Source organism: Cryptomeria japonica, chromosome 11 (genome assembly GCF_030272615.1).
Source record: "Cryptomeria japonica chromosome 11, Sugi_1.0, whole genome shotgun sequence".
Taxonomy (NCBI): domain Eukaryota; kingdom Viridiplantae; phylum Streptophyta; class Pinopsida; order Cupressales; family Cupressaceae; genus Cryptomeria; species Cryptomeria japonica.
The window spans coordinates 684,717,191-684,727,578 of NC_081415.1; positions in this window are offsets into that span (position 1 = coordinate 684,717,191).

Consider the following 10,388-nt stretch of genomic DNA (forward strand, 5'->3'; position numbering starts at 1 on the left):
CTACTTGGTGGAAGAATGCTACTTCAAATCATTTGACGATCACAGTTGGCTCCTCCCATGAGGTTGATGTTTCCTTCGATGAGGAGGTTGTGCCCCTCATTGTTGCTGATGCTCCTATTGATCCTCTCGCTTTTATTGTTTTGGTCTCCTCTGCGGAGGTCCCCACCCCAGAATCTCTTGTTCTGCAACCTTGTTTCACTCTTGCTGAACCTACTTCTGATGTTGTTTTGCCGCTGAAATCTTCTATTGTTGTTTTGCCGCTGAAATATTTTGCTACTTTGCTACAATAGCTTGCTTCCATGGTGGATGGATTTGCTACAAAGACCTCCCCGCCCAATCCTTTCATAGTGGATCCTTGTGACAATATTGCCTGGACTATTGTTTGTTGTGGGCGGAAGGGGAAGTCTTCACCCTCCCTCAAACTCCTCTTTGTCAAGGACTAGGTGCTTCTCCCCCTCCTTAAGCTGGCTTTTGAGTTGTTGGCTTGACTAGTTTTTCTTTTTTGTTGTGGAAGTGTCGTTATCTCTAGTCTTTGTTTTTGATCTTAGTAGTTGCGATCAATGTGTTGTTAATGTGCTTCTACTGGGCATCTATTTGGTTTTATGTCCTCTGGGTTGTTGTAATTGGGATCAACACCCTGTTTTGCTGCTTTTAATATAAAAAACAATATGAAAGAACAATAAAATTGATCAAATAATTGCACTAAAAAGATTATAAATGTCAAGCAAAATATTGCATGAATTTTCATTATTTTAATTAAAGATACCAAACTCAATCACACATGAATTGCAAATGGCATTCTATGGTTGCCTAATATTTAGTCATGAATTAAATTTAAGATAATTAATTGAATTGTAAATTAAAATCTTAGATACATTTGTATATGTTAACAATACATTTTAGCTTTAGAAAAGGCATCACAAATCTTCTAGAAAACTAAAGGCACTCCCTTGAATCTATTGATGATACCCAAGCAGTGACCTTACCGTTTGATCACTCTCTTGACGGTCCCGATGATAGTTTTGCCTGAATAGTTGTTTGTCGTAGGTGAAGGGGGAAATTTTCCCAACCACTCCAAACCCCTATTGACTCGAGTGTCCCTACCCCTCCCTGAGTTGGGTTTGGGTTGTTGAATTGTAAGGTTTTTGTTGTTGTAAAAGTGTTATTGGGAGTCTTTGACTATGTAAAGTGTTGATGCCCTAGTTAATGATGCTTTTTCAATCAAAAACAATTTTTTTTTAGCAAAAAAATGAACAATATTGAACCATATAAAATGTGCACACTTAAGTAGTTCTCTAATGTCGAACGCCTAATATCCTTTAAAGACTAATATTGACCCATATAAGATTTAAGTAAGTAAATCCAAGTGACGCAACTTAAAAGTATAATTTACTTGCAAATTAAAGATGAAAGGATTAAGTCATTCTGACTTTATAATTGGAAGTTATAATAGACTTAAAAACTAGTTATAAAATCATTTTTGAACATTTAATATTTTATCAAATAATTCAACCTTTATAATTTAAGTTGTTGACCAAAATAAAGATAAATGATAATATTTTCAAATGTTTAACCATGGATAGGGGAATTATCATTTTGTTCAATTCAATGTTTAAAAGAAATGTAAGAAGTTGTTCTCTTAAACAATGATGGCTACAATATATTTAGATCATATTTTGAACTTTTCATATGGATTGTTTCATACACATTGACATGATTTTTACCAACCTTAGTTTTAAGAAAAGTCATGTATCATTGCAATTTGAAACCCAAAATATAAGCTCAATACATCATGATGATATAAAATTAGAGATATCATCACGATGTGATGAACCTATGCTCAATTTTGAATGTATAACAAAGCTTTTTTTTAAACAGTTTCAATCAAACGAACCTATGCCCAATTTTGAATGTATAACAAAGCTTTTTTTTAAACAGTTTCAATCAAGCGTAGGCTCTTTGTAGTCTTCCAAAACAAAGAGGATGGTTTCTTTCAAAAGATGAATCATCAAAGATTGAGTAAACAAATTCAATACGTAGTATTTCAGGCCCAATAGAAGGAAAAAGCTAATGAAGTATCCTAGATATAGCTGAATAGACTAGCTAAGGATCATCTTTCTTCTAATACCCATATAAAACTTCACATTAAACATGCAGCTTAAGAGTGTCAAGAACAATACTATACAGTTGTTTTAACTATCTCCTTTTTCAAGACAATGGCCATATAAGCTCACATACAATGGCAACACTATATTTTTGATTTATCAAATTTAGGGTTTGAGTCTACAGTTGTCTTCAACAAGTGGATTTTCTCACATTGCAAATCGAAGTTGAACTTAATCCTTAATTATATATGATTAGCTAAAATTCAAATGAATACCATGACATGCAACTCAGCCGATTGACAATTCAAGCAAGAAATTATACCAGATTGACTTATCGAGTAACTCTTGAAATGGAAACAAAGCGAACCAAACATCTCACTAAATCATCAAACATGAACTTCTATGCCCACATGATCAGTTGTCGGAAGTAAGCGTTTTGAAAAATCAATTTATTTTGACCCCAAAAATACAGACAATCAGTTTGACCTTGAATTCCATTTGAACTCTAAAGTTAATGCTTGTGGCGAAAAAACAATGTCATCAAAACATGCAGAAGATGCAAAGATACCAAAAGAGTTTTACACATTATATTCAGACTCAATCAACTATAAATATATCCATATTTTGAAGTTTCAAAACATGATCAATTTTATTCTGATGTTGACACTGAAAATGTCATCATCGTTATACAAGCTGCAGAACTGATTAGCCATCAGTGATTCAAGGAAGAAATACTCAAGAAAAACAAATATCATTCAACCAAAGTGCAAGACAAAGTTGCCTCTGGTCAAGGAAAAGATGGTCATATGACACAAGTTTAAGGCTTGAACAAATGACATTTTGATAGGAGGGGGCCAAAATTTTATATTCAAAATTTGATAGTGAAGTACTTGCAATTCAAATGTTATATTTAAAATTTTAATTTAGGTTCAGCTTTGTTGGAAATAAGCTACATTCAAATCAATATAGACTGGTCAAAGAGAGACCAGTTACTCAATTGACAGAGCATTCCAACAGTGAATAGAAAGTCTAGAAAAATCCTCACTTACAATAATATCATTTAACCAAACTTGTAGAAAATATATAAAACTAAAACAAAGGTAATGAAAGTTGAAAGGTAGAAACAAAGAGCAAAAGGAAAATAAAAGGAAAAGAAATGTGAACCCTAAAAATATTCTTAATCATTGTAATTTTTATTTTCAATGTGGCAAAATGAAGAATATTCAATTTTCTTAATTCACTTGCTAGCATGTAACCAAGTTGCCAACCAAGTTCCTCAACCAATTTTCTCAACCAAGTTGCCAATTTATTAAAAATATTTGACTAAACAAGGTAAATGAACAAGTTCCTCTATTTTTTTTAGATTTTTCTTTCCTACTCATAGACTAAAAGAATAACTTCCTTTGTTTTTTATTGTATTATCATACAATAGAAACTAACTTCTCAATCTTTTTGGAGAAAAATCTTATGGCAAAGGAATAAATTTTCTAATTCTTTACACTTATCTTTCCCACTCCTATGCTAAAAAGTGAAAGGAAGTAAGGTACACAGAAATATTTCCTACACTTTATTTTGAGGAGAGTTGGCATGTCAACTTTTTTTCAAAAATAGAAACTAGCTAAGAATAGTAAGTTCCCATTGACTCAAAATAGTAAATCAAGATCACATGACATTTTGAGAAATAATGTTAATTTAATATTCGTTTGTTGTTGCGAATTCAAATTTCTTACAAAAATAATGTTAAATTATTAACTTCTTTTGGTGAGAATCTTGTTGATTTTGACAAGTTGGCTCGTAGTGGATTGGTTTTTGGAAAGTTCCCTTGGCAACTTTAGGCATCTTTGACATCTTGTGGCTTTATGGAAGTTGTCATAAAATGATTATATCCATTTCATGCAAGTTCCTCCATTTTGAGTAGTAGGATTTTGGTGCCCAATTTGAGTTTCAACATTGGTTTCATATGTTTGGTCTTGGCTCCAAGTTTCATTATTCTTGTTGCAGATTTCAACTAAGCTTTTTCTTGATTCTTTAGTGGCTAATAAACCAATGGAGAAGGAGACTTTTGGACGATATGTTCATGGTTTCCAAGGTGATCTAAGGATGAGAGTCAAAGGGTTACCAAGTGTTCTTAGGGTGAGAGTGAAGGAATACCATAGTATAATCTCTTTTAAAGATTATCATTATGTTGAATACATTGGGATTTCTTTAATTTCGTAGTTTGTTCTTTGAGGATTGATTATTCATTTGATGAAGATATTTATTACATATTTATGGTTGTATCTTGGTTTTATTTCATTATAAGACCAATCATTATATCATAATAAACCCTTGTTATAAGTTTGGAGAAGTTTCTCATAAAATTGTATTTCTTGGTTATGCCTGTTGGCACCATTTTTCTCTCAGTTTTGATAGAATATTATAAAAGATATTTCAAGATTTATTTGTTGTATATATCAGTATATGAAAGAAAAATATATGTTTCTCGTTTCAAGTCTGTTTATGCATTAGTATATCAGTTAATGAGACTTCTTTGCAAACAAAGAGTGTTGATTTGAGCATATTTCCTGGCAATGTTTGATATACTTTTAATTTTTTGGAAAGAATTTAATAATAGAAGTTAAATAGTACTCAAATATGATATTAAATATTTGCAAGGGTTATTACAGTTGTATCAGAGCCTTGATTTTGCTAGCCTAAGGGTTTACACATACTCAATCATTGCTAGGTTGTAAGGTCCTACATTGTTGACTATGGAAAATCTCTACAAATCTTTGTTCAAGGGTTGGGATAAAGATATTTTAATTTTCAAAATTTATAAATGATTTGATAAATATTTAATGAAACCTATAAATTTTAAGCCAACTCATACAATTTACAAATTTACAGAGTTTTCAAGAAAAGATATGCCTCAAGAAAGAGAGGTTTCTAGATCTTTTAAGGAGTTCCTTTCAAAGGGAAGATTTGAAGTACCTATTGGAAACATGAGTTTGTGTTTTTGTTGATCTCAAACTTGTTGTCATGGGAGATTATTGACAGTTTGCATGGTGTTGTCATTGATGTCACACTTGTGTGTATTGATGACAAAGGTGAAGAGGAAGTTGTAGTTGTTCAGTTGTGTTTTCAATACAGTTGTGGTCATTGTTGTCAATTTCATTATTGCTCACTATGTAAAGATCCAAAAATGAGTGTTCAAATGTTGTTATGATGTTTGGTGGTGAATTTTGAGTGTGTATGTGGTGTTCCGGAAGGTGACAGTAGTGGAAGCTAAAATATGCAAGAAAGAGTATTTAAAGTCTTTATGGGAGAATGCTCAACATTCCTTTGCTTTGAAGATGATGTCTTGTGGTTCTAGATTTAACGTCTATGTTCTATGGATGTTGCACTATCACGTTTTTAGCTCCTCAATAGTTTAGATGTTGAAGTTGGTTATTATAGTTTGTTGACAGTAAGGTTGTCTGTCAGGACTGGTCAAGAGAATGCTCCACATTGCTCCCCTATGTTGATTCAAGTGTTGCATCTTGGAGGACATGTTCATATTGTTAGTACATAGTGTTCCAATTTATAATTCAAGTGTTAGTTTGCTCCACAAGTGAGGTTATGTTGCTCTATTGTTCGACATTGTGGTGTTGGTCTCTAGCCGGCTCAATTGGTTTATCTTATTTGGATCATACTCTTTTTCTCTGGATATGAATTGGAGGTTGAGTTAAGGTGTTGTTATGGGTCTTACTATAGTGTGTGAAGATCCACATTCAGTTATTTGCATTGGATAATATTTTTAGGCTGACTAGTTAACATGCTTTATTGTTTATCTACACATCACGTTTGATGCATAATTTGGAGGATGTGTTGGTGTTTGTAGCTTGTTGGAATCAACTTAGGAAGACATATTGTGATGTATTCGATCCCCTTTATCTCTTGGAGTGGACCATATTTGACAAAGTTGCTCATGGTGGTTGAATTTGTGTAATTTATGTTTATTCTATTTGTGGCCAACCCAGTTGAGTGTTTTAGTGAGTAAGTTGATATAAATAGTTGTGCGGATGAGTGAATTGTTGTGTGGATTGATTGAGGATGATGACACAAATTATTCCTTATGGAAGGCACATATAGACTATCATTTGAATTATTTGATGCTTGGAATATAGGATATTATTAAGATTGGTTATACTTCTTTGACTGGTGGTGGTTCTACTCTAGATGAGATCAAGGCGCATGAGAATAATGCCAAGGTGAGGAATGCAATTGTTAGTAGTTTGAGTGACTCAAATTCTTAAAGGTCTTGGGCTTCAAATCTGGAAAAGAAATTTGGGACTTGAGACTCCGAGGATGTCTGAAGATGAGAACATTGAAGGTTACTTGCACCAAGTGAATGAAATAGTAAGCGAAATCAGAGTTATTCGCAAAAAAATGTAAGAAAAGTAATGAGGACACTGCCCAGATTTGATACACCTAAGCTATATGCTATTGAAGAAATCCATAACATGGTTTCATATACCTTGGATCATCTCTATCGATTGTTCTCTTCCTTTGAGATCAAAATTTGAGGACTAGCACAATGTCAAGAAGGAAGTTTCATTCAAAGTTACCAAAAGGATTGAAGATGCAAAACAAGCAATGTTTCAGATGATATGGAAGCAAACTTTGTGAGAAGACTAAAGAAAGAATCCAAAAAATACAAAGGTAAGTTTCCCTTCAAATATTTTAATTGTGAAAGAATCGGTCATTATGTTGCTAGATGTACTTTCAAGGAAGATAACTATAAGAGATTTGATGATGATAACAAGAGAAAAGATAATTATAGAGGAGGTGACATAAATAAAAGAATAGATGACAAAGACAAGCCTAAAAATAATTTTTGTTCAATGGAGACCTATTACTTTAAAGAAGACGATTGTGATGACTCAAAGGATGAATCATTATTTTTAGCCACAAAAGAAAAGGGTAATGAAAGATTTGGTACTCCACATGATGAGGACAGTGAAAGATCAATGATTGTGAAACTGCACTCCATGCAAAAGTGAAACCTAAAGCTTAGATAGTTGATTCCAAAACATATTATAGGTGACAAAAAAAAGTTTGTTGACTTTGAAAATCATGATGGTGGATTAGTGAAGTTTTATGTTGAGGAGGCTACACCTATATGTAGTAAAGGAATGATATCCATTGATGGTAAGCATAAGACATGATGTTTATTATGTTAAGGGTTTGAGACATAATCTATTGATTGTGATTTAGATGTGCAGTAAAGGCTACAAGCTCATATTTTATGGGCTTGGAAAGTTTAGTTACGAAAGGTATAAGAATAAATGACAATGTTTATTACATAAAGGAAAATAGAGGAAGTAGTTGTCTATTGGTGCATAGTAGTGAATGTTGGTTGTGGAACAAAAGGATGGGACACATTAACTTTGACAACATGGTGAAGATCAAACCTACCAATACAGTGAAAGGAATGTCAGGTTGGAAACAAACAAGGAACATATTCAAGAACAAGGAGCATTCCACTACAAAACCTTTGGAGTTGATTCATATAAACCTATACGAACCTACACAGACAAAATGGCTAAATGGTGAAATGTATTTTATGTTGCTCATTGATGATTATTATAGAATGACATGGGTTACTTTATTAATAGAGAAATTAGACGCACTAGATAGATTTAAGGTGTTCAAATCTATGGTTGAGAATCAAATAGAAGCTAAGATCAAATGTTTAAGGTTTGATAGAGGTGGAGAATATATATCAAATGAATTTGATATATTTTTTAAAGAGCATGGTATTAGAAGGAAATTGTTTGCTCCTAGGACTCCACAAAAAAATGGAGTTGTTGAAAGAAATGATATGACTATTGTTGGAATGTCTAGAACCATGTTGAAAGATGCTAACTTGCCTAATGTGAATTGGAAAGGAGCCGTGCATACTGTTGTATACATTCTTAACAGGGTACAAGTGAGATTGAATCACACAAAGGCACCTTATGAGCTATGGTATGGAAGATCACCTATGGTCAAATATTTCAAAATATTTGGAAGTAAGTGCTACATCAAAAAGAATGAAAAGGATTTGGGAAAGTTTGATTTAAGATCTAATGAAGGAATATTTATGGGATACTCTACAAGAAGTAAGGCATACTAGTGCTACAACAAGAGATTGAAGAAAATTGTGGAAATTACAAGTTTCAAAGTAAGTGATGAATGGAATCAAGTTGCACTAAAACTTGGGATTGAGATAGAAGACACCCCCATTACTGTAGAAGATAAGGACATTTTAGAAGATAAAGAAGAATACAATGCAAATGAAAAGGAACTTGAACAAGAACCTAAGAAACTTGCAAAGTATGTGTAGAAGAATCATTCAAAATATCAAATAATTGGAGATAAAGACAAGGGAGTTCAAACTTAAAGAAGAATTATTGAGACTAGTGAACGAGAAAACTTTTGTTTCTTATCTAAGATGGAACCAAAGGCCTTTACAGAGGCTTGCAAACATGATAGATGGATGAAGGTGATGAAAGAATAACCAAATCAAATAGAAAAGAATCAAACATGGGAATTGGTACCTAGAACGATGGACAAGAATGTGATAGGAATAAAGTGGGTGTTCCAAAGCAAGCTGAATGAAGATGGAGATGTCACAAGAAGCAAGGAAAGACTAGTATGTAAAGGTTATTCACAAGTTGAAGGTATAGACTTTGATGAGACTTTTGCTCCAATAGCTACGATGGAAGCTATAAGGATTTTTCTTGCATTTTTTGCCTATGGGAACTTTAAGGTATATCAAATGGATGTTAAGTCAACATTCTTGAATGGAGAACTTGAAGAAGAGGTTTACATTGAAGAAACCGTTGGGTTTCAGTTGTCAAAAGATCCAGATATGGTTTACAGATTCAAGAAAGCACTTTATGGACTCAAGCAATCTCCTAGAGCTTTGTATGCAAGGTTGGACATTTCTTTGTTGCAACAAAATTTCAAGAAAAGTACCATAGATACTAATGTTTATTTCAAAGTTGAAAGTGGGAAACTGTTAATAGTGGTTGTATATGTTGATATCATTTTTGGTGGAGATAAAGATGTTTGCAAAAATAATTTGAGATGCAAAAATAATTTGAGATGCCAATGATTGGTGAGTTGTCATTTTTCCTTGGTCTTCTAGTAACATAGTTAGAAGATGGTATTTTCATTTCTCAGGCCAAATATATCAAGGAGAAGTTGAAGAAAATTTGTTATGGGGAATTGTAAGCCATTTGAAGCCCTCATGGTTACTAGTTGTCATTTAAGAAAGTATGATGAATCTCTTGAAGTGGATCAGAAACTTTATAGATCTATAATTGGTGGATTGTTATATTTGACTACTTCAAGACCAGATATTTTGCCTACTCTTTGTTTGGTTGCTAGATATCAAGATAATACAAACCAATCTCATGATTCAACAATGAAAAGGATATTCAGATATTTGAAAGGGACTCCGAATTTTGGTTTGTGGTATAAGAAAGGTGAAAATTTCTCTTTGAAATCTTACAAAGATGCTGATTGGGCCAGATGTGCTGATGATAAAATAAGTACAAATGGTAGTGCATTTTTCTTGGAGATATATTGGTCTCTTTGTTGAGAAAGAAGTAGGATTATGTGTCATTATCTACAACAAAATTAGAATATATTGCAATAGAATCTTGTTGCAATCAAGTTATGTGGGTGAAGAAAATTCTTAGAGATATCAAGGTGATGTATGACGAGGTGATTCTAATCATGTGTGATAATACAAGTGAAATTAACATTTCAATGAATCTAGTGATGCATTCAAGGAATAAACATATTTCTATTGGATATCATTTCTTAAGAGAGAAGATTGCAAAGAAGGAATTCATATTGGAATATGTGCCCGCAAAGGATCAAATTGTATATATGTTTACCAAGGAACTATCAAAGGATATTTTTTTGTATCTCTAACATAAGTTTGGGGTTATTGCCCCTCCTATTTCAAACTAGATGCATCAAAATGGTGCATCTTTCTAGGGAGATTCAAAGTCTATATTTTGTCCCTTGGATTGATGTGGTGTTTTCTCTTAGGGGGAGCAATGAAGGGTGGTTTCCTGGTTGCAGGGAAATATGTGTAGAAGAGAGATATACTTGACATGGGGAGTGTTGTAGATATCAGAGATATAACCATAAGAGGGAGAACTATTTGAAGAAGTTGTGCCCTTTGTCCTTGATGTCAAAGGGGGGGGGGGAGTTATAGTTGGAAAGTCTATTGTTGATTGGTGGTACAAGTGTTTCCATCAACAA